The sequence below is a fragment of the Monodelphis domestica genome, chromosome 3 (assembly GCF_027887165.1).
Source record: "Monodelphis domestica isolate mMonDom1 chromosome 3, mMonDom1.pri, whole genome shotgun sequence".
Classification (NCBI taxonomy): domain Eukaryota; kingdom Metazoa; phylum Chordata; class Mammalia; order Didelphimorphia; family Didelphidae; genus Monodelphis; species Monodelphis domestica.
This window is the reverse complement of record NC_077229.1, coordinates 296239992-296261060: the sequence shown is the minus strand read 5'-3', so window position 1 is coordinate 296261060 and position 21069 is coordinate 296239992. Positions and strand designations below refer to the sequence as shown.

The window sequence follows — 21069 nt, the reverse complement described above, 5'->3', positions numbered from 1 at the left end:
GGATCCTCCTATCATGAATGCTGATTGGGAACTCTTTCTATTCTCACTCAATTTCCTTGGGCACTGATAAATAAAAGGCTTGGCCAAGACCTACACAGTAGTAGATACTAAAGAACAAAACTTTAAAAAAAAAAACTTTTATTTTTCAATTGCCAAGATTTCTATCTGTATCAATTCCCTTCACAGAGAATTAAAAAAAAAGGTTTCAAAAGAAAAAGAGTGAAATGAGAAAAAAAATCCATAAAATTAATTAGTATATTGAAAAAATTGAAAATGTATTTAATGTTCCTCATCCATGGACATTCTCCCTCTGCATAAGATACCATGCTTATACTTGCAATTTTTCATTTTTCAGTCACTTGTTTTGGTCTTTTTGTTTCCAATTTATTATAAGGTTGAAGTAAAAATACATATTGGATTCTTGGCTGCTTATTTCATTCTTTATCCATTCATATGTTTTCTATATTCATCACATTCATTATTCCTCATGCCAGAGGAAATTATTCTATTACATGGATATACCAGTTTATTTAGCCATCCTCAATTAATTGAGCATCTAATTTTTTTCCAATTATTTTTTTCTGATTTTAAATATTATTTTTATTTGGCCAATTTCAAATATTATTCATTAAATACAAAAATCATTTTCTTTTCCTCCCTCCCTTCCCGCCACCCTTCCCATAGCCAATGAGCAAATCCACTGGGTATCACATGTGTCCTTGATCCGAATCCATTTCCATGTTGTTGGTATTTGTGCTAGGATGTTGATTTAGAGTCTACATTCCCAATCATATCCCCTTGGCCCCTGTAGTCAAGCAGTTGCCTTTCTTCAGTGTTTTTGTTCCCACTATTTGTCCTCTGCTTGTGGATAGTGTTTTTTCTCATAGATCCCTGCAGGTTGTTCAGGGACATTGCATTGACACTAATGGGGAAGTCTATTACTTTTGATTGTACCACAGTGTATCAGTCTCTTTGTACAATGTTTTCCTGGTTCTGCTCCTTTTGCTCTGCATCACTTCCTGGAGGTTATTTCAGTCCCCATGGAATTCGTCCACTTTGTTATTCCTTTGAGCACAATAGCATTCCATCACCAACATGTACCACAATTTGTTCAGCCATTCCCCAATTAAGGACATCCCCTAATTTTCCAGTTTTTTGCCAACACAAAGAGCGCAACTATGAATATTCTTGTACAACTCTTTTTCCTTATTATCTCTTTGGGGTATAAATCCAGAAGTGCTTTGGCTGGGTCAAAAGGTAGGCAGTCTTTTAGCACCCTTTGGGCATAGTTACAAACTACCCTCTAGAATGGTTGGATCAATTCACAACTCCACAAGCAATGAATTAATGTCCTGACTTTGCCACATCTCCTCCAACATTCATTACTTTCCATAGCTGTCATGTTAGCCAATCTGCTAGGTGTGAGGTGGTACCTCAGAGTTGTTTTGATTTGCATCTCTGATTATCAGAGATTTAGAACACTTTTTCATATGCTTATTAATAGTTTTGATTTCTTTAACTAAAAACTGCCTATTCATGTCCAACTTCTAGTCGTATTTATTAGTTCAATAGTTTTATCACTTTTGATTTTATTAATTTCTCCCTTAATTTTTAGGATCTCTAATTTGGTTTTCTTCTGGGGGATTTTAATTTGTTCACTTTTAAGTTTTTTGATTTGCACGTCCAATTCATTGATCTCTGCCCTTTCAAATTTGTTAATATATGAACTCAAGGACATAAAATTTCCCCTGAGTACTGCTTTGATTGCATCCCATAGAGTTTGAAAAGATGTCTCAATGTTGTCATTTTCTTCAATGAAATTATTAATTGATTATATGATTTTTCCTCTGACTAGTAGGTTTTGGAGAATCATGTTATATAATCTCCAATTAATTTTTTACTTATATCTTCATGTACCCTTACTGATCATTATTTTTATTGTCTTATGATCTGAAAAGGTTGCATTTATTATTTCTGATTTTCTGCAGTTGTATGCCATGTTTTTATGACCTAGTATATGGTCAATCTTTGTGAATGTGCCATGTGTTGCTGAAAGGAAAGTTTATTTGTTTTTGTCCCTATTTATTTTTCTCCATATGTCTCCTAACTCTAGCTTTTGTAATATTTCATTCACCTCCTTTACGTCTTTCTTATTTATTTATTTATTTGATTTATCTAAATTTGATAGTGGTAGGTTCAGGTCTCCCACTAGTATAGGTTTACTATCTATTTCCTCCTTCAATTCCACTAGTTTCTCCAATAGAAATTTGGGTGTTATACCATTTGGTGCAAACATGTTGATTAGTGATATTTCCTCATTATCTATACTCCCTTTTATCAGGATGTATTTACCTTCCCTATCCCTTTTAATCAGGTCTATTTTTACTTTGGCTTTGTCAGATATCATGATTGCAATTCCTACCTTCTTTCTGTCAGTTGAGGCCCAATAGGTCTTGCTCTACCCTTTAATTCTGACCCTGTGAGTATCTACTTGCCTCATGTATGTTTCTTGTAGACAACATATGGTAGGATTCTGGATTCTAATCCACTCTCCTATTTGTCTACGTTTTATGGGTGAGTTCATCCCATTCATGTTCAAAGTTATGATTGTCATTTTTGAATTCCGTAGCATTTTGATATCCTCTCCTAGTTCTAAACTTTCTTCTTTTGCTATATCCTTTTAAACCAGTGGTTTACTTTTAGTCAATCCCCCTATTCCCCTCCCTTGATATGCTTCCCTTTCTGGACTCTCCCTTTTTGTTCCTTTCTTGTTTTTTAGGGTCTGTTAAGTTCCTTCCTCCCTCTACTTCCCTCCCTTTTTTTTTGAAATGTATTCCCCCTAACCCCGTTAGCTTTCCCTTCTTCATTACCCTGTAGGATAAGATAGATTTTAAGATCCCGATGGATCTATATGGTCTTCTCTCTCAGAATTGATTTCACTAAAGGTAATATTTGAGTATTACCTATTAGCACTCTCTTCCTCTCCCTCTTATAAGAGTATGCTTCCCCTCCCATTCCCATGTGTATATTTGTGTGACAAAGGTTATTGTATTTATTTTATTTCTTCAGGTATCTCTTAGTACCATCATCGATTCCCCCTCACCCTTTTTTATATTGTTTTATATCCTTTAATGCCCCAATCTTTTCCTATGAATGATTTTTCTATTTACTATAATAATGAAAACATTTTTGAGTATTACAAATAATGTTTCCCCATATATATAATTTGATCTAATTGTAGCCCTTAAAGAAGAGGGTTTGAATAAAAAAAGAAAAAAAGACATTTTCCCCTTTTTGCTCTCTTTCATATTTACTTTTTCATGTTTCTCTTGATCTTTGTGTTTGGATATTAAACTTTCCACTTAGTTCTGGTCTTTTCATTACAAATACTTGGAAATATTCTATGTTGTTGAATGCCCATACTTTCCCCTGGAAGTATATAGTCAGTTTTGATGGATAGGTGATTCTTGGTTGAAGGCCCAGTTCTCTTGCCTTTCTGAATATTGTGTTCCAGGCCTTGCATTCTTTTAGTGTTGAAGTTGCCAGGACTTGTGTGATCCTGATTGGTGCTCCTTTGTATATGAATTGTCTCCTTTTGGCTCCTTGTAGAATTTTCTCCTTAGCTTGAAAGCTCTGGAATTTGGCAATTACATTTCTGGGAGTTGTTTTTTGGGGGTTTAGTGTAGAGGGTGTTCTATGAACTCTTTCAATGTCTATTCTGCATCCTTGTTCCCGAACTTCAGGGCAATTTTCTTGGATGATCTCTTGTAGTATGGTGTCAATGTTTCTGTTTAATTCTTGCTTTTCAGGTAGACCGATGATTCTCAAATTGTCTCTCCTTCCTCTGTTTTCCTGATCTGTCACCTTGTCAGTGAGATTTTTTTTTTGCTTTCTTCTATTTTGTTAGTTTTTTGAGTTTGCTTTATTAATTCTTGCTCTTTTGCAAGATCATTGGTTTCCAGTTGCTCAATTTTCATACTTAAGGCCTGGTTTTCTATTAAAATCTTTTAGTTTTCTGCTTTAACCTTTTGGTATTCAGCTATGATTTCTTCATTTTTTGGAACCATTTCCCACTTCTTTTTCCAGAAGGTTTTCATCTTTTTTATAAGCTCCATTTGATATTCTTCCAGGTTTTTGGGACAATTTCCATTTTTTTTTGGTCTTGCCTTTTTTCTAGTTTCATCCAGTATTTCTTCTGTAGCCTGGGTTTTTCCTCCATAAAAATTCTCAAGAGTCACAGCCTTCTTTTTAGGTTTTTTGAAAGGACTTGGGGCTCCTGTGCATAATTAGCCATTTTCCTGGATGTTTTCCCTACCCTCTTTAGTCAGAAATCTGAGTCAGCTGGGTAAGTTCTCTGTGTATGGAGTGAAGGAGCAAGAATTTTGCCTTAGGTAAGCTCTCAATTCTCTGTGGTCCTTTGCACCTCTTCTCAGTGCCACCCTTCCAAGGGTGCTCAGGGTCTGCACTCTCCTGCCTGCCTGGGTTTCTGGTCTCGCTGCTTTCAGGGGTAAGTCCCCAGGGGGTCCTAGTCACCACCCAAGTGCCCTGAAGTGCTCACTGATCACTCCAGAAGCACTCCTTGCTCAGTCCCTGGCTCCGACAGACGTGCTGGCTCTGGGCACCTAAGGTCTGCACTTTCACATGTGCTGCGGTTTTCCACCTAGCTGCCTTCAGGGGTGGGTCCCCTGCTATCCTACTCTGCTCCCAAGGATCCAACAGTCCCCCCTACTGTCTCCAGAGGCTCCCCTTGCTCGTTCATCTTGGAGTGGCTGATTCTGGCTCTGTGTGTGGGGGTTGGGGAGGGTGGATTGGCTCACCTTTGGCTGGAAGCCCTTTTACCCTCTTTTACATGGAAAAGCCCCAACCCCATGCACCTTCAATTCTGTGCCCCACTTTACAGCCCCTCCACTCATCTGAAAATGATTCTTAAGGTCTTTTGGGGTAGTCCTTGTCAGTGTGTGCTGGGAAGAGTAAGTAAGTTGCGTTTAGATTGCCGCCATGCTTACCTGGAAGTCTCCAATTCTTTTTTTACCAAAAAAAAATGCTGTTATAAATGTTTTAGTGTATCTAGAGATTTTATTGCATATTACTGAACTCCTTGGAGTATACATCTAAGAGAAAAATTTCTGGGTCTAAGTATATGTAGACTTTATTATTTTATTTCCTAATTGCAAACAGAGAAAAACAAAAGTTGCCAAACCTTTCTCTGAATATGGTTTCTCTAACTATCAGACCACACATAGTTCTTTTTACTGATCATGGTTGATAACATTACCACCACTGAACTAGTTTCCTCAAATGTGAAAAAGGTATAAAACAGCACCTATCTTACAGGGTTGTTGTGAATATTAAAAAAGATATCTGTGAAACATATAGCATAGTACCTGACTTATAACAGACTCAATATAAATTCTTATCCTTATTCCCTTATTTATCTTTTATCTTATGTCCTTTCTCTTTTCCTTTTTTCCTTTCTCTTCCCTTCTAAAACACATTTGTGTCACTTTATTTTGCTATGCTATTAATAAATAATTTAAAACAACTTATTTTTGCATAGAACTTTAAAGCTTGCAAATCCAATTTATATACATAGTTTAATTTCATGTGCATAACAGCCCCAAGAAGTAGTTGATATTTTTGTTTCCATTTTACAGATGAGGTAACAGTAGTTGATATTTGAATGATCATGGAAAACATAAGAGACAACAAGATTGAATAATAGCAAAAGTCCTGATTTAAAACAAAGAGAACAAAAGAATAGTCTGTAGAATATAAGCCAGAAAACAACTTTGATTGTAGAAAATTTTTAGAAGAGATAATTAGAGCAATGATTGGAAAATATCTTGAAAGAAAAACATTGATAAAAATTTCTATATGATTTCATCAAAAAGAGGTTATGTCAGAAACTGTACTTTCTTTACATGAGTAAAATTTACTAGATAGGTAGGTAGATGATAGGTAAATGTATACATATATAGATTGAGAGTTGAACTAGATTATTAATAATTATTTTGATAGAAGGAAAGTCTATTTTTATGGAGAATAAAGGTAGAAAGCAGGCTATAAAATAAATAGATGGAATCAGAAGTGATTGGATAATATGACTGAAAACCATGTTAATGATTCAAAGTCAACTTAGGAAAAGATCTTTCAATGTAGCACCTTATATGCTTGGTTTTACTCTGCTATTATTGGACTTAAATCAAGACATCATTTACATGCTTGTCACATTTGCAGATGGAATAAAACTGGGAGGGTTAGCTTTAGATGATGGAGCAAGAATTTTAAAAAAAGCTTGACAATCTTTGGTTAAACCTACTAGATAAAATTAAACAGGTTCAAGTAGAACATTAAAAAAATTGTCTATAGTAGTTACATTGCTCTGTGACTTAGAGTCAAGTCATTTACTGATCAGACCCATAGAAAATTGAATGAGACTAGAAATTATAGGGAAGTTACCAATTTGTATCTGCATTAAGAGGTCCCACCAAAATGCTTTCCATAAAACAATAAAATTACTGTTCTGGTGAAAAATAAATGTATGTATTTCTAAATATACTGTTACAGAGGAGAGTTTCATATTGATATAGTGAAATAATTTTTAATCTGAAGTCCATAGACCTTCACCCAGTGTTCTGTGGACTTGGATAGGGAAAATTAACTATTTATTTCAATAAAATTGGTTTCTTTTTTCATCAAATGTATTTAATTCTAATCATATAAATATATTATTCTGAGGAAATTATAGGCTTCACAGACCACCAATAGAGTTTATGATACACACACACACACACACACACACACACACACACACACAAGATTAAAAGCACTCCTGACAAAGACATTCAAGATTTACACCACAATTTTCTCATAACCCTGTAAGATAGTGAAGGACCTTGAGTCTGTCTGAGGTAGGATTTGAATCTAGTTTCTCTTCACTCTAATTCAAGACTCACTCCATCCATTAAACTGCTTCCTGTATCAAAGCTATGAATTACATTTTATTTTCCTTCCAATGCCTGGCATACTGCAGGAAACATAATTTGCATTTCCTAAGAAATAGATGCATTTCTTGATGACTAACATTCTTTATCATTTTGGTAAGTGGGCAATGTTCACTTAAGAGTCATTATGATAATGTCCCTTTTTGTCTTTTGTCCATCTTGCTATTTTTTATCTTACTTTTTTATAGGTCATTGAGAAGTAGCTCATATCATAAACACTGACTTTTTCACTTCACTTTCAATTATATTTTGTATTCCGAGTGGCCTAGTAATAATACTTTGAGCAGTCTTTTGAAGGCCAAGCTATAGATTTGCTTACCAGTTATCATCAATGAGTCATTTAAACACTTTTAAAAAGAGATAGTAATTATTGAATCATCTACTTTTGATTTATTTTAATGATTATCTTGTCTTAAGTGAGTGATGGAAAGTATTATTTATACAGAAGAAACTTAAAAGTGTGTCATGCTGTACATTTTTGGGGATCTGGCTGTTAAATATTAACCATCATGACAGTGTTTGGATGAGACATTAGAGACCATCTTGTCCAATCTATACCTATGTGAAAATCCTCTCTTTACTTTCCTCAACAAATGGTCATTAACTTATCATTTAAAAAAAATCTTTCAATACATTCTGAGACATCCTTCTTGGAAAACATAAATTTTTAGAGTTTGTTTCACTTAAACAATATAGTTTCTTAAGAATTCTACCTGTTTCCCCTAGTTCTGCCCTCTGGGACCAAAGAGAACAGGTCTAATAATCCCTTTTCTATATAAAAGCACTTTAAAATTTTGAAGATAGTTATGAATTCCTCTCAATTCTCCAAGCCACATCCATTCAATAAATTCTCCTATTAAATATAAGTTAAGTATTCAGTCAATAAAGGACAGCTAGATGGCTCAATAGATAAAACACTAGGGCTGGAGTAAGGAAGACCTGAGTTCAAATCAGACCTCAGACACTAGCTGTGTGACCTTGGGCAAATCCATTAATCTCTATTCACTTTAATATTCTAGACAAGGAAATGGTAAACAACTCATGTGTCTTTGCCAAGAAAATCCTATGGACATTATGTTCCATAGAACCATGAAAAATTAGACACAAATGAATTAACTGAAAAATAGCAGTTGGACAATATAAAAATTGAAGGAATATCCAGCAATTTGGAAGTGTCTGAACAAGTTTTGATATGTGATTGTAATATTAGGCCATAAGAAATTACAAACAAAAGATTTAAAAAACCTGAAAAGACTTATATGGAGTGATGCAGAGTAATTGAATAGAACTAGGAGCACAGTAACAATAGTATATGGTGTTCAACTATGAATGACTTACTTGTTATCAAAAATGTTCCAGGACAACTTGAAGAGAATGAGAAAATCTGATCCCTTTGAATAAGACCCAGATGATAGAATTACTTGTCATACAACCAAAGGAAATGATTAATGTGGGACAATGATTGATTAGTGATTAATAGAATCAGAGTAAAAATATTTTATTAAATTAAGTAAAAATAATGCATTATTAAGCTGAACTTACGTGATAGAAGTTCTATCAGGAAGCATTTAACAATAGGGTATTTCTCATCAGACTACCCCAGGAATGTCTGGGGCAGTAATGGTGTTCTTGGACCTCTCATGACTATGTGGTCATGACCTATTATCAAAAGGAGGACTATCCTAATCAATCAAAACTCAAAAGAAGCTGAGACACCTCCTTAAGAAGCTAGCACCCAATCATTCCTAGAAAAATGTATCGCTTGCCCATTGTCAGAAATGTAAATTCCATCCATTACCACAAAATTATATTATGATGTAATGAGCAATATTAGTGTATAAAAAGAGAATTTCTCATTCAATTGTATTAGCTGTGAGGAAGTCTAATGACCCAACTTTGCTGAGGTATATTGGTCTCTCTTAATAAATATGTTATTTTCTTGGAGCTTTACCTCTTTGTTTTCCTTTAGACTGACTGAAAAAATATTCACTACAGATGAGAAAGTATATTGACAGCCACAGAAGAAACTGCTGGAATCTGTATGCACATTGAAGCATACAATTCTTCACTTTGTTCTCTCTATGAATTTTCCTCTATTATAAGTGATATGTGTCTCTGTTCATAACTTAGCAAACATGAAAATATATTGTACATGTATAACCTATATCATAATACCTGCTATTTTGGGGAGAGTGGTGGGTTAGGAGGGAAGAGGAGGACATAGTTCATGAAATATAAAAAAAATAAATTTTGAAAATACTATCAACATATGAACTGGAAAAAATAAAATAAAGTCATTAAACTTTTATTAATCATCTGCTATGATCTAGGCACTCTGCTAAGTGCTAAGGATACAAATAAGGAATTAGGAAGTCCTTTCCCTTAAAGAGCTCATAATCTACTGAAGACAACATGAAAATAACAATGTACAAAACGCTTATATATGGGATAAATATGGAAAAATAAAAAGAGAGGAGTTATTACAATAAAGAAGGATTGGGAAAGAGTTATACTTTTAAATAAAAATTTTCTTTTTCCTAAGCTACATGTCAACATCTGTTGTTACATGTTAACATGTTAAAACATCTGTAATACTTGATACCTAACAAAAGTACTTAGGATACTTAAGGTACTAAAGATACTTAAGAACTTTATTAGTAGAAGGGCAATGAATAGGATTGTATATAAATAGAAAACATAATGAAATGATTATGAAAAAAGAAGTAAATCAATTAAAAAAAGAGTAATACACTAATATACTGGGAAAGGAGAAAAGGAGAGAATTGGGTATAAATGATCTCACAATGGGAGGTGTATAAAAATCAATAGAGTAGAAGGCAAGAAGAAGGTTTAAAAGTCAATTGAACCTTATTCATCCAAATAGTCAAAAAGTGGGAATAATATCCACACTTGGGTATAGAAACCTGTTTTACCTAATAGGAAAGTAAGAAGGGTAGATGAAACAAAAAAGGAAAGACAGACAAAAGGAATGGGCAACTCAATGAACAGGAAATGGCTGAAAGGACATTAAAAAAAGGATAAATGGGGATGGGGAGGAATAAGATGGAGGAAAACACATAATGATCATATCTGTGTATTGAAACTGATAGAGGATGATTGTGATGGGCCCTAATAGAAGCAAGACCCTCATATTTCTTATGAGTTAGCACTATTTAAGTATAAATTGCAAAAATCTGTAGTTTCAGCATTAAACATAAATTCCAAAATATGTACTATTAATCAGTTAACTGTTCTGTATTATTAGTCACTCAAAATGATTTATAGTGTTATGTTTTGTATTTTGGACTGTTCTATATTAATGATTCATTAATCATTCATATGGTTCTGTATTTACCTTAGTTTTGAACTGTTAGGTGTTATTAATCACCTATATTGGTCATTTACTGTACTATTTCCTCCTAATGCTCCCTTCTTTGATGAGATGCTACTCCAAAAGAGTAGCAAGACAGCTCCTAAACTGACCAATGACGGCAGGTGGTACAATGGGGGAAACATGAGATATGCACACTAAAGACTCTGGCAGTCCAGGGGAATGATCCAAACCTGAACATGCTCCTTATTTCCTTTTTGGTTCCCCTCAGTTCACCCAATATGTGTCAGACCCCAAAACATATCTCTACCAGTACTTGTACCCTCCTCTATGCCCATTTCTAGGTTTTCTGCCTGGAATCCCCCAGAACACGTAAGGGTGTGCTATTCTGAGAAGAGATGGAGATTTCCCTTTAATGGGAAATGACAAGCCCCAACACTCTCAATAAATATGCAAACCTTAATCCATATCTTGGGCCATTCCATCAGACCCAAGACTATTCTATTAACTCTTAGACCATTTGACCAACCTAAACTATAATACCATCTTAAAAACCTCTACTTATTTAAAAAAAATTTTGAACCCTTACCTTCCATCTTAGAATCAATACTGTATATTGGTTCTAAGGCAGAAGAGTGGTAAGGGCTAGGCAATGAGGGTTAATTGACTTGCCCAGGGTCACACAGATGGGATTATCTGAGACCAGATTTGAACTCAGGACCTCCTATCTCTAGGCCTGGCCATCAATCCACTGTGCCACCCAGCTGCCTTCAATGTCTTCTTCTTAAAATAAAACTCTTTCATATCTCTGTATTGAATTTTGTTTTGAGCCTCTCATTCTTGGGGTGAGTCTGTGCTACAAAATTGGGTGTGTTTTCCCACAACAGAATGGCATAAACTCACCTATAAAATGGAAGGAGATAGCAGAATGGAATAACAGGATCATACAAAATGCTGTCTACAAGAAATTCATTTAAAGCAGGAAGACACACAGAGTAAAGGTAAAAGTTGGATCTACTATTCTTCAATTGTTCATATATAACCACCTAGTATTGCTAAATATTGGGCTTCAATTCTGTAAATACCAAATAGAAAAGTAATAAAATTTAGTGACACTCATTTAAAAATAAATTACTTTAAAAGGTTTTTAGAATTTTTTACTATAAAATATATTAGACAGATATGGTAATTCTTTTGATTTGTAGAAGCAAGTGGTTTGGTTAATTGAAACCCCATATTATAAGTAATGCATTCCAATTTTTCATAGGATATGCAAATAACAATGTAAAGGCTAAAGTGTTTTCTGGTTCTTTTCATGCAGACAGACATGACACCTATATTATCTAGGAGAGGTAAAGAAACAAATTATTAGTCAGCCTTGAGCACCATTTTTTTTCCTACTTGTCGATTTTCATATGTAAAACACTTCTAAAAGCATTAGCCAATAGATCCATTTAAAAGTTAACATTATGCCAGGATTCTATTAAAAGAGTAAACAGGATAAGAAAATATTTCAAATGGGAACAAAAATGGAGATTACATGAAGAAGTCTTATGTTAAAGTAGAAAACATGCTTGACCTGAAAGAAGGTAGAGTCTGAAATGGCTCAAAACTGAATGAAATTATCAACTATTTGACTGTTGTCAAATCACTTAACTCTGAGCCTCAGTTTTCTAATATTTATATTTGGGGCAATAATACTGCTGTAAGCACCTCACCTAAAATGTTTCCATAGCAATTAAATAAGATAGCATACATAAAGCAATACATGTATTCTGTAAAAGTCTATTTATTATCATTATCATTTTTATTATTATGGTTCCTCTTATTGGCTAGTTCTTCTTTCAACCACTTCTTATTGCCCCATATAAAATAATTAACATATAATTTTCCATTCATTTACCATAAATACTTAACTCATTTCTTTGTGAAAACCAAGGAGAAACACATTATATATTTTACTGAAAAAATTCTTAGAAAATAAACATTTTGATTTCCTGTCTAAGATGTCAAATACATGTTTGTAAAGGGAATTAGCCCCTGGACATAGATGTGGGCATTGGTCCAAAAAAAAAAAAGCATATGCTGCCATATACTGACATCCTCTAGCAAACTTTATCATCCATCAACAGTGAGTAATCACTCAATGTTGAGTACCATGTCAGTTCCTTTATGGATTTTGAAGGGAAGTATAAGTAAGGTTCTGGCCTCTGCATACCAGATATCAGAGGTTTTTAACCTGGCACTCATGAACTTTTTTTTAAAATAAGTCTTTTAACATAACTGGCTTCCTTTGTAACCCCTGCATTTTAATCTATTTATTTAAAATACAATTCTCAAAAAGAGGCAGGCAAATGTCACAGATTTGTAAAATTTTGGTGTGTCACGATCTCTCTGAAAAGACTTAAAAACATCCCATTTGAAAGGATATTCAGAGTTCATTCAGCCTAATTAATTTGTTGTTTAAAAATTAAGGTCAACTGTGAGACAAAGTTCTAAGCAGTATGAGTTTATTAGTTAGGCTTATATTAATAAAGGGGCAACCAGGTGGCACAATGGTAGAGCACAGGGCCTGGTATCAGGAAGACCTGAGTTCTAATACAGCCTTAGACACTAACCATGAGACCCTAAACAAACCATTTAACCTTGTTTGCCTCAATTTCCTCATCTAGAAAGTGAGCTAAAGAAGGAAATGGCAAACCATTCCATTATCTTTACCAAGAAAACCCCAAATAGGTTCAAGAAGACACAGTCATCACTGGGCAACAATCTAGAATCAATAAATTGGAAAATTGGATTGGTGGCCTCTTTTAAAGCCTGGTTTTCTTTTACAGTTTGGTCAAACTGGTTTTGTAGATGCGTGAATTTCTTTTGCATCATTTCCCACTTTTCCTCCCAGAGGGCTTCCATCTTTTTGGTCCTTTCTGATTCAAATTCTTCATGGGTTTGTGGAGAGTTTCTATTTCCTTTGGAAGATTTTGGAGAATTTTCTTGTATATCTTCTTCTATCTGCTCTGTATTTTGTATTTTGGCTCCATAGAATGTGTCCAGAGTCGCCCCTTTCTTCTTATTTTTCTTGGTATTTTGGGGCTTCTGTGCTTCTGTGGAGTTTGTCATCTCTGAACGTGGAGGATTGGCTTTTCTTGTCTTTGTCTGGTGATCAGAGGCTTTAGTCCTGGGCAGATGTTGGTTCTATGAGCGTTCCCTGGGTTAAACTGAATATGCCTCACTGGAACTGGAATGGAAGGGTCGGACCACGAGGCCACACTCTCCCCCTGGCTCGATTTCCGGAAGTTGCCTTCAGAATCCCTGGCCGTGAGGCTGTTTCGTCGGCCTGCGGGGGGATGGGCTGCCGCTTCCCCAAGCTCCGAGAGCACAGACTTTCACTGAGACTTGGATAGCAGGATCCAGCCCGTGAGGCTGTCTTGCCCGCCCTGAGGGTTGCTGTTGTTTTGACCAGCTCTTTGCAGCGGAGGTCCCAGGCAGTAACTTTCACCCGGACCAACAGGCTCTCTGCAGCGGAAGCCCCAGGCAGTAACTTTCACCCGGACTGGGACTTGGGTCTGGTGGCCTCTTTTAATGACCAAACATTTGCAGTGAGGGCTGACAATCTTTTATACCTAGGTGTATCTTCACTTCTGATTAGCTTAACAGTGCAATATTTGGATCTCTCCTCAAAAAGTAAGACAATCTCAACTTGTAGACATTTTAATGAGGTGGGATGAGAGTCACCTCAATTCTTCCTTGTTCAGAAAATGGGAATAGGACTAAGATAATGGGATTATACTGCAGCCTTTGAAGAGTCTGTAGTAGTGTTGGTTAATTCAATTGGAATTAGAATTGAGTTTGAGTGAGTTTGGAGTGTACTTATAAAGGAATTTTTATTTGAACTAAATGGGTGATGGGTAAGGTTACAAATAATAAATTTCTATAGAAGGATTGAGATTCAAATGAGGAAGGCTACCTGAGTAAAGGGTGAAAGAAATTCTTGGATAAAAGTTTGACTTTTAGGTAAGTTTCTCTAGAATGAAGGTGAAGAATAAAGTTACAAATATAAGGAGTTTAGACTCACAAGGTGTGTGAGTCTAATAAGCTTATGACAGTTTGATTATGTCTTAAAATATAACTAAAATTAAATTTCAATTCTGCACATTTTTGAAAAATAATGCCCTCTACAACATAACTAATAATTGAACATCTAGCTCTTGCTCCAGTAAAAGGAAAGCCAGTCAGTCCCTTCTTCCTACCCTCATTCTCGTGCCCTCAACTTGTCTAGGCAGCCCAGTTCCCTTTGGGTTCATTCTTATTGTTAGGAAATTTTCCCTTACATGAAGCTTAGGGTGTCCTTTCCCTTTGCTCCTACTTCTGATCTTTGGGGCCAAGAAAAACAAACCTAATTTCTCCCCCCTCCAGGTGGCATTCTTTAAAATACTGTATCTAACGGTTATTCATTTCTCAACCATTACAATGATTTAGGACTCCTTTGGATGACTTCATTATGGTTTCCTTCCCCAGGAACTCATCCTTACAAAACTGTCATTCTGTAATATTGAATCTACCTGGTCCTTAGATCTCATCAGTACCCTCTATCCCTCTGATGAGATCCTCTCACTGGAGGGAAGGGCCAGGAGCTCTAAGACCTCTGATTAAGAAAAAAAGATCATCACAAAGTCATCTTCATTTTCTACCAGCTATCTGAAACGTTTTTTTTGGAATTTTCTATCATACTACCCACCCTCCTAATTCTTTACCAAGTATCTCACCTCCCATAATGCCCAGACTTTCAGCTTCCTTTTCTGTGTTGTCTTCCTCTATTACATTTTAAACTCCTTGAGGGTGAGAAACTTCTTTCCTTTTTTTTTCCCCCTTGAATTGGTGATGTAGTGCTTGGAACATATTAGCCACTTAAAAATGTTTGTGGATTGACTTATCAGGTCCACCTAAGTCTTTTCAAGACTAATCATCTCTATTTCATTTGACAATTCCTTATGTGGCCTTACTTTGGGACCTTTAATCACTTTGTCTACACATGTCTGGTTTCTTTTCTAGTTTATCAATCATATCTAAACTGTTTCCTCAAAAACTGAACAAAATAATCCAAATTTCATCCAACAAAGGCAGAGTAGAATGGAATTACTGCTCCTCTTATTCTAGACAGTCTGGCTTTCTTAGCACGTTTTTGGCACAGAGTAGAGTTCTGGACCTAGACTTAGGAAGACCTATATTCAAATAGTTCCTCAGATACTTACAAGCTGTGTGACTCAGGACCAATTATTCAGCCTCTGCCTGTCTGCACCAGTTTCCTTATTTACAAATTGGAATATTAATAACATGGGTTGGTTTATTTTGAAAATCAAATTGAGAGACTGTTTGTAAAGCATTCATAGACCATAATATATAATTGTTATTATCATCATTATAATTATCTTACCAGAGTCTAAAATTATATTAGCTGTTTGATTTCCATATCACACAACTAAGCAATAATATGGGCAGCATGGTACAATGACTGGAGCAGTGGACTTTGAGTCGGAAAGAGTTAAGTTCAGTTATTACTTCAATTAACATGACTACAGACATGTTACTAGTCTTCAATTCCCCTATCTAAAATAGTGAAGAAAATTTCTATCTAAAATACTATGAAGATTAAATGAGACTCAGAAATTAACTCTAAGGCTCAAATGAAATAATATATGAAAAGCCTTTTGTGATTTTTAAAGAGCTTGACATAAAAATACCTTCCTATATAATTTAGTCCAATCCTCTTAAAATATCCATGTCCTTTTCAGAAAAACTATCTAGCCCAGCCTTTTCCATTTTGTACTTGTAAAGTATATTCTTTAAAACACAACTACAATATACATGCATTCTTCTTCAATTTATTTTTATTAGAATTGAGGAAATGTTTTAGCTAAAGAAAAGTTTTAAAATTTTCTATCATGCTTGACTGATGCTGAAGCAATTGTTTGGGGGGGGAAGGAGGAAGAAAGAAAAGAAGAACGAAGAGAGAGAGAATAAGGAGAGAAGAGGGAGGGAGGAAGATTTATTCTTACCCTAACTTTTTCTCTCAATGTGTCCCCAATAAAAATCACTCTAATATGGTGTTTACTTCTTTTATCATAACATACTGTGTGTCCTGGGTTTATTGGTTGTTTTTGTTGTTGTTGTTGTTGTTGTTGTTTTGTTACTGAAACATAAAGAGGTGAGAGGCTAATTAGATTAAAAAACATATACTTAAATTAGGAAAGAGAGCTAAACCTCACCTTGAAACCTAGGAATTTTCCTCACTAGGGTCTCTGATCCATTGGTTGTATTAACTCTTCCTCTAACATAAACTATATAAAAATCAGAGAGTGGAACCAGAAGTACCAGGCAGACCAGGACCTAGGTTAAACAAAAAGGAAACTAAGTGCTGTAACTGGGATGTGGCTGATTAAACCCAATAAATACTGACCTTTTGGGGGGTTTTCCTGCCAAAGATACTGGAATGGATTACCATTTCCTTCTCCAGCTCATTTTATAAATGAAGAAATTGAGGCAAACAGAGTAGAGTGATTTGTACATGGACACACAGTAAGGAATTATCTGAGCCTAAATTTGAACTCTTCTTCCTGATTCTAAGGCTGGTGCTCTATCCATTGAACCACCTAAAACCTTATGTTTTATTCTCTTAAAGAAAATAACAGATAACAGTGCACATATGAAATCTGCTTATTAAATTCTCTATAAAACTTAGTATACTTAGAAGGAATCATTGCTAATTACATCATCAATATATGTAATCAAGTAATCTTTCCAAAGAATATTTTATTTTATGGTTATTACTGAACCTAAATGTTTGGTACAAATTCTAGAAGTTCAAAATGTCAAACCACTTAACAATAATTGTTTTTTTCTTCTTCCACATAAATTCAAATTTCTAAAAAGCTACAATTAATGTTGATATTCTTTGCCTTATTTCCAATACCATAGCATAGTATGCATCTATGTGCAATATATATTATATACTCAAGAAGGAACTATTGTGTGACTAAGTACTATCAGATCAGTTACTATTTCCAAAGAATATTTTATTTTATGGTTATTACTGAACCTAAATGTTTGGTACAAATTCTAGAAGTTCAAAATGTCAAACCACTTAACAATAATTGTTTTTTTCTTCTTCCACATAAATTCAAATTTCTAAAAAGCTACAATTAATGTTGATATTCTTTGCCTTATTTCCAATACCATAGCATAGTATGCATCTATGTGCAATATATATTATATACTCAAGAAGGAACTATTGTGTGACTAAGTACTATCAGATCAGTTACTATTTCAGAGATATGTTAAACATTTTCTTCTGAAATTTTCTTATATCAATTTATACCATCATCATCTCTCATATTCTGTGTCTCTGTGAGATAAGAGTACTGAGAAGCTGCTCTTTTAATTATTATGCTATGAATAAAAATGGAACTTAGAGACATTATACTAAATTATAAATATTTATTAGTAAAGAAAAAGAAATAGAGAAAAAATAAAATTTAAACAGCCTAACTCAAAGTTACCAATCATGTACTTCATCAGGTCCTAGATTCCCCATGGGCCCTGGTCCATTTCATAAACAAGAGTCAGTGGGCCCAACTACATTCATGGTTAGGCTAGACAAATTAAGGCCAGTCAAGGAGGGGACTTGAATTCAGGAAGGGAGCAGAGCCCAAGAGACTGAGTTCCTATTTATTCAGCCTGGCATGGTCCCTGACAGGTGGCTATTGCTTGCCAGAGATGGCTTACATAGATAAGTGCCAGGACTGCTATGAGAGAATTCTTTTCACAAGTCCATAAAATGGCAGAGTGAGCCCCCTTTATGAGCTGGCTTTTCAAGCCTGGCAAATTAAGACACATGATGCCGTGACTCCTATAATTTAAGACTTCCATGATCTAATAGTCTTTTAGATATTTAATTCACATAACACCCCTCAACCCTTGATTCTTTGGGAAACTAGCATGTTGTCTCTCCAGTTTTGGTTCTCCAGGAGATTACTATGTTGGTCTTCCCATTGAATCATTCCACATATGGAGTCTATACCGTTAGGGTTTTCTCACCAGGTTGCATAAGAGCACAAAAGATATACATTTTATCAAGGAAGTAACTACAATTTGGGTAATTAAAAGAAAGAGAAGAAGAAAAAAATGATAGGTGCATTGATAGAGAACCATTAGAGGAGCATTTCCCTTTTTGGCATATGTTGTTTATCATCAGGGTAATGGAGGGTTCAACCCACCTTAGTTCAGTTCTTTATATCCAAAGGTTCACTATAATAATGTAGTGTTTGATTTCTTGAAGCATCCTTACAGTATCTTCTCCAGGAGATCTGCTTTCCTGGTCCAGGGTATTGGTGATATCTTTTCCTAAAATTGCTTTAAACAGGTCTTAGACTTTGGACTTTAGGATAATTACACAGTTAGAATATTGTAAAGACAAAGAACTAGTTTCCTTCCAATAACATGAAAACATTTTAAAGTTACGAGATATGACCAAAACATTGTAGTTGTTAACTTAAATGCCATTTTGTAGTCTTGACACATGATCCTATAGATTCTATTATGTAAAATGTGCTTTCTCTCTCAACATAATATGATTATATTAATTATATTATATATGGAAGGAGACAGAGAAAGAGATAGACAATGAAAAAACTCCAAATTCTATATTCATAATGCTCAAATATAGAATAGGCATTGTGCCACAGTTCTATGAATCTTGTTCAATGATATAGTGATAGTTGAACTACATAGATGGAGACTTTCACTCAAAATAATAGAGACATTATAGACCAGGCCTAAATTAGACAATCTGGAGAGATTCAAGATATGAAAGTAAAACTCAACTTTACTCATCAAGAATTAAAAGAAAATAATTCTGAGTTTAAAGAAGATATAAAATGTTACTCCCTTCAAAAAATTACCAGAGCAGACAATCAGCTAGATCAGTAGGCATTGAAAGCTAAGTCAGTCTTCTAACTCAAATCCCCTCCGGGCAGAGCCCTCTGCAGTTAGAAGATACTGTGAAAAGTGTGCTGAGACTGTCGTTAAGAAGACTCCTCTTCTTGAATATAAATCTGACTCAGAAAGCTACTAGCTGTGTGACCCTGGATGAGTCACTTGACCTTGTTTGTCTCAGTTCCTAATCTGGAAAAATGAACTGGAAAAGTTTATGGAAAACCACTCTAGTATCTTTGCCAAGAAGATCACAGTTGGGACCATGAAAAGCTGGAAAGGATTGATAACCAACAAGTCTTTGTTAATTTGGAAAGTAATTCTGGAGACAAGTCTCTCTTAAAATCAGAAGGATTTATTGAGAGAATAGTTGAACAGGCACATGGAGTGAAGCCTTCCTAGAAGGGAAGGCCATTAGCTGAAGAGGTTGTGAGCAATCCTTTTAAAGGTTAGCACTACCAATAGGAGGGAGATGCAAATGATGATCAACTCCTGAACAGGCAGGATGTCCAAGTAGGACCAAGGTGAACAGGAACCAATAAAAGGGCACAATGTCCAAGAATGAGAAGAGATTAGGGACTTTATTTACATATCAGCTTCAAATGTTCATGGGAAATGTCCTTATGATTTGTTCATTAGAACATCTAGTTGGACATTGGCTGTTCAACTAATCTCATCATGGTTGGTGGGGGTTTGGAATGAAAGTTTTGATATGTTTTATGTAGCTGTATTTGGCAGGAGTTCCTGAGAATAATACTGTACATAATTATAATTTTATTTCTTAATTTTTAATCTTTTTTGTTTTTTAATTCTGCTTCTTTAATTTTTTTTATTTTATTATATATATATATTTATACATAAAATAATATTTATATTATTTTTAAAATATTTTTTATTCCAATGACATTCACACATAAATTTTCCAAAGTTATATGATTCATCTTGTCTCCTTCCCCTCTTCCCTCCACTCTCCCAGAGTTGACAAGCAATTCTACTGGATTATGCATTCATTATAACTCAAAACTTTTCCATAGCATTCATTTCTGCAAGAGAATAATCTTATAAAAGTAAAACTAAAACCACAAATCACATACCCAAATAAACAAGCAATAAATTGATTGTTTTCATCTGCATTTCTATTCTAACAGTCACCCCTCCCCCCAGATAGCATTCTTTTTCATAAGTCCCTCAAAATTGTCATGGATCATTGTATTATAGTTAGTAGAAAAGTAGTTAACACATTTACAGTAGTTACCACATTTGATCATCCCACAATATTTCAGTTACTGTGCAATATGATCTCCTAATTCTACTTATTTCACTCTGCATCAGTTCATGTAGGTCTTTGCAGTTCTTTTTGAAATCATACTGTTCATCATTACTTATAGCACAATAGTATTCCATCACCATCACATATCAAAATTTGTTCATCATTACAATTTTAAACATCACAATAATTTCACATCATAATTTAAATATTTAGAGTTAATACCTTTTATATTTTTGGCAGCATCAGATAAAAGCCAGCTTCTTCTTGGGCCTACCTAGTTAATTTAAATCAATCTCTTAAATACAGAATTCTGGTAAGGGCTATTCATAGAAAAGGAAGGAAGAAGAATGAAGGGAATGAGACAAACATAAAAGAAAGAGGAATCTTGGACTATAACTAAGGTTAGGCTGCAAATGCAATACTGCCCTCAAAAAAGGCAGGGCACTTATTCCTCATAATGTTCCATAACATAAAACAAT

At 34.7% G+C, this 21069-nt stretch overlaps 1 protein-coding gene across 5 annotated transcripts in view; it reads right to left on the bottom strand.

Annotated features, from left to right (window-relative positions):
- Nucleotides 1-21069, bottom strand: part of SNTG1 (syntrophin gamma 1) — a 1241132-nt gene that overhangs the window by 713432 nt on the left and 506631 nt on the right. The window lies entirely within an intron of this gene.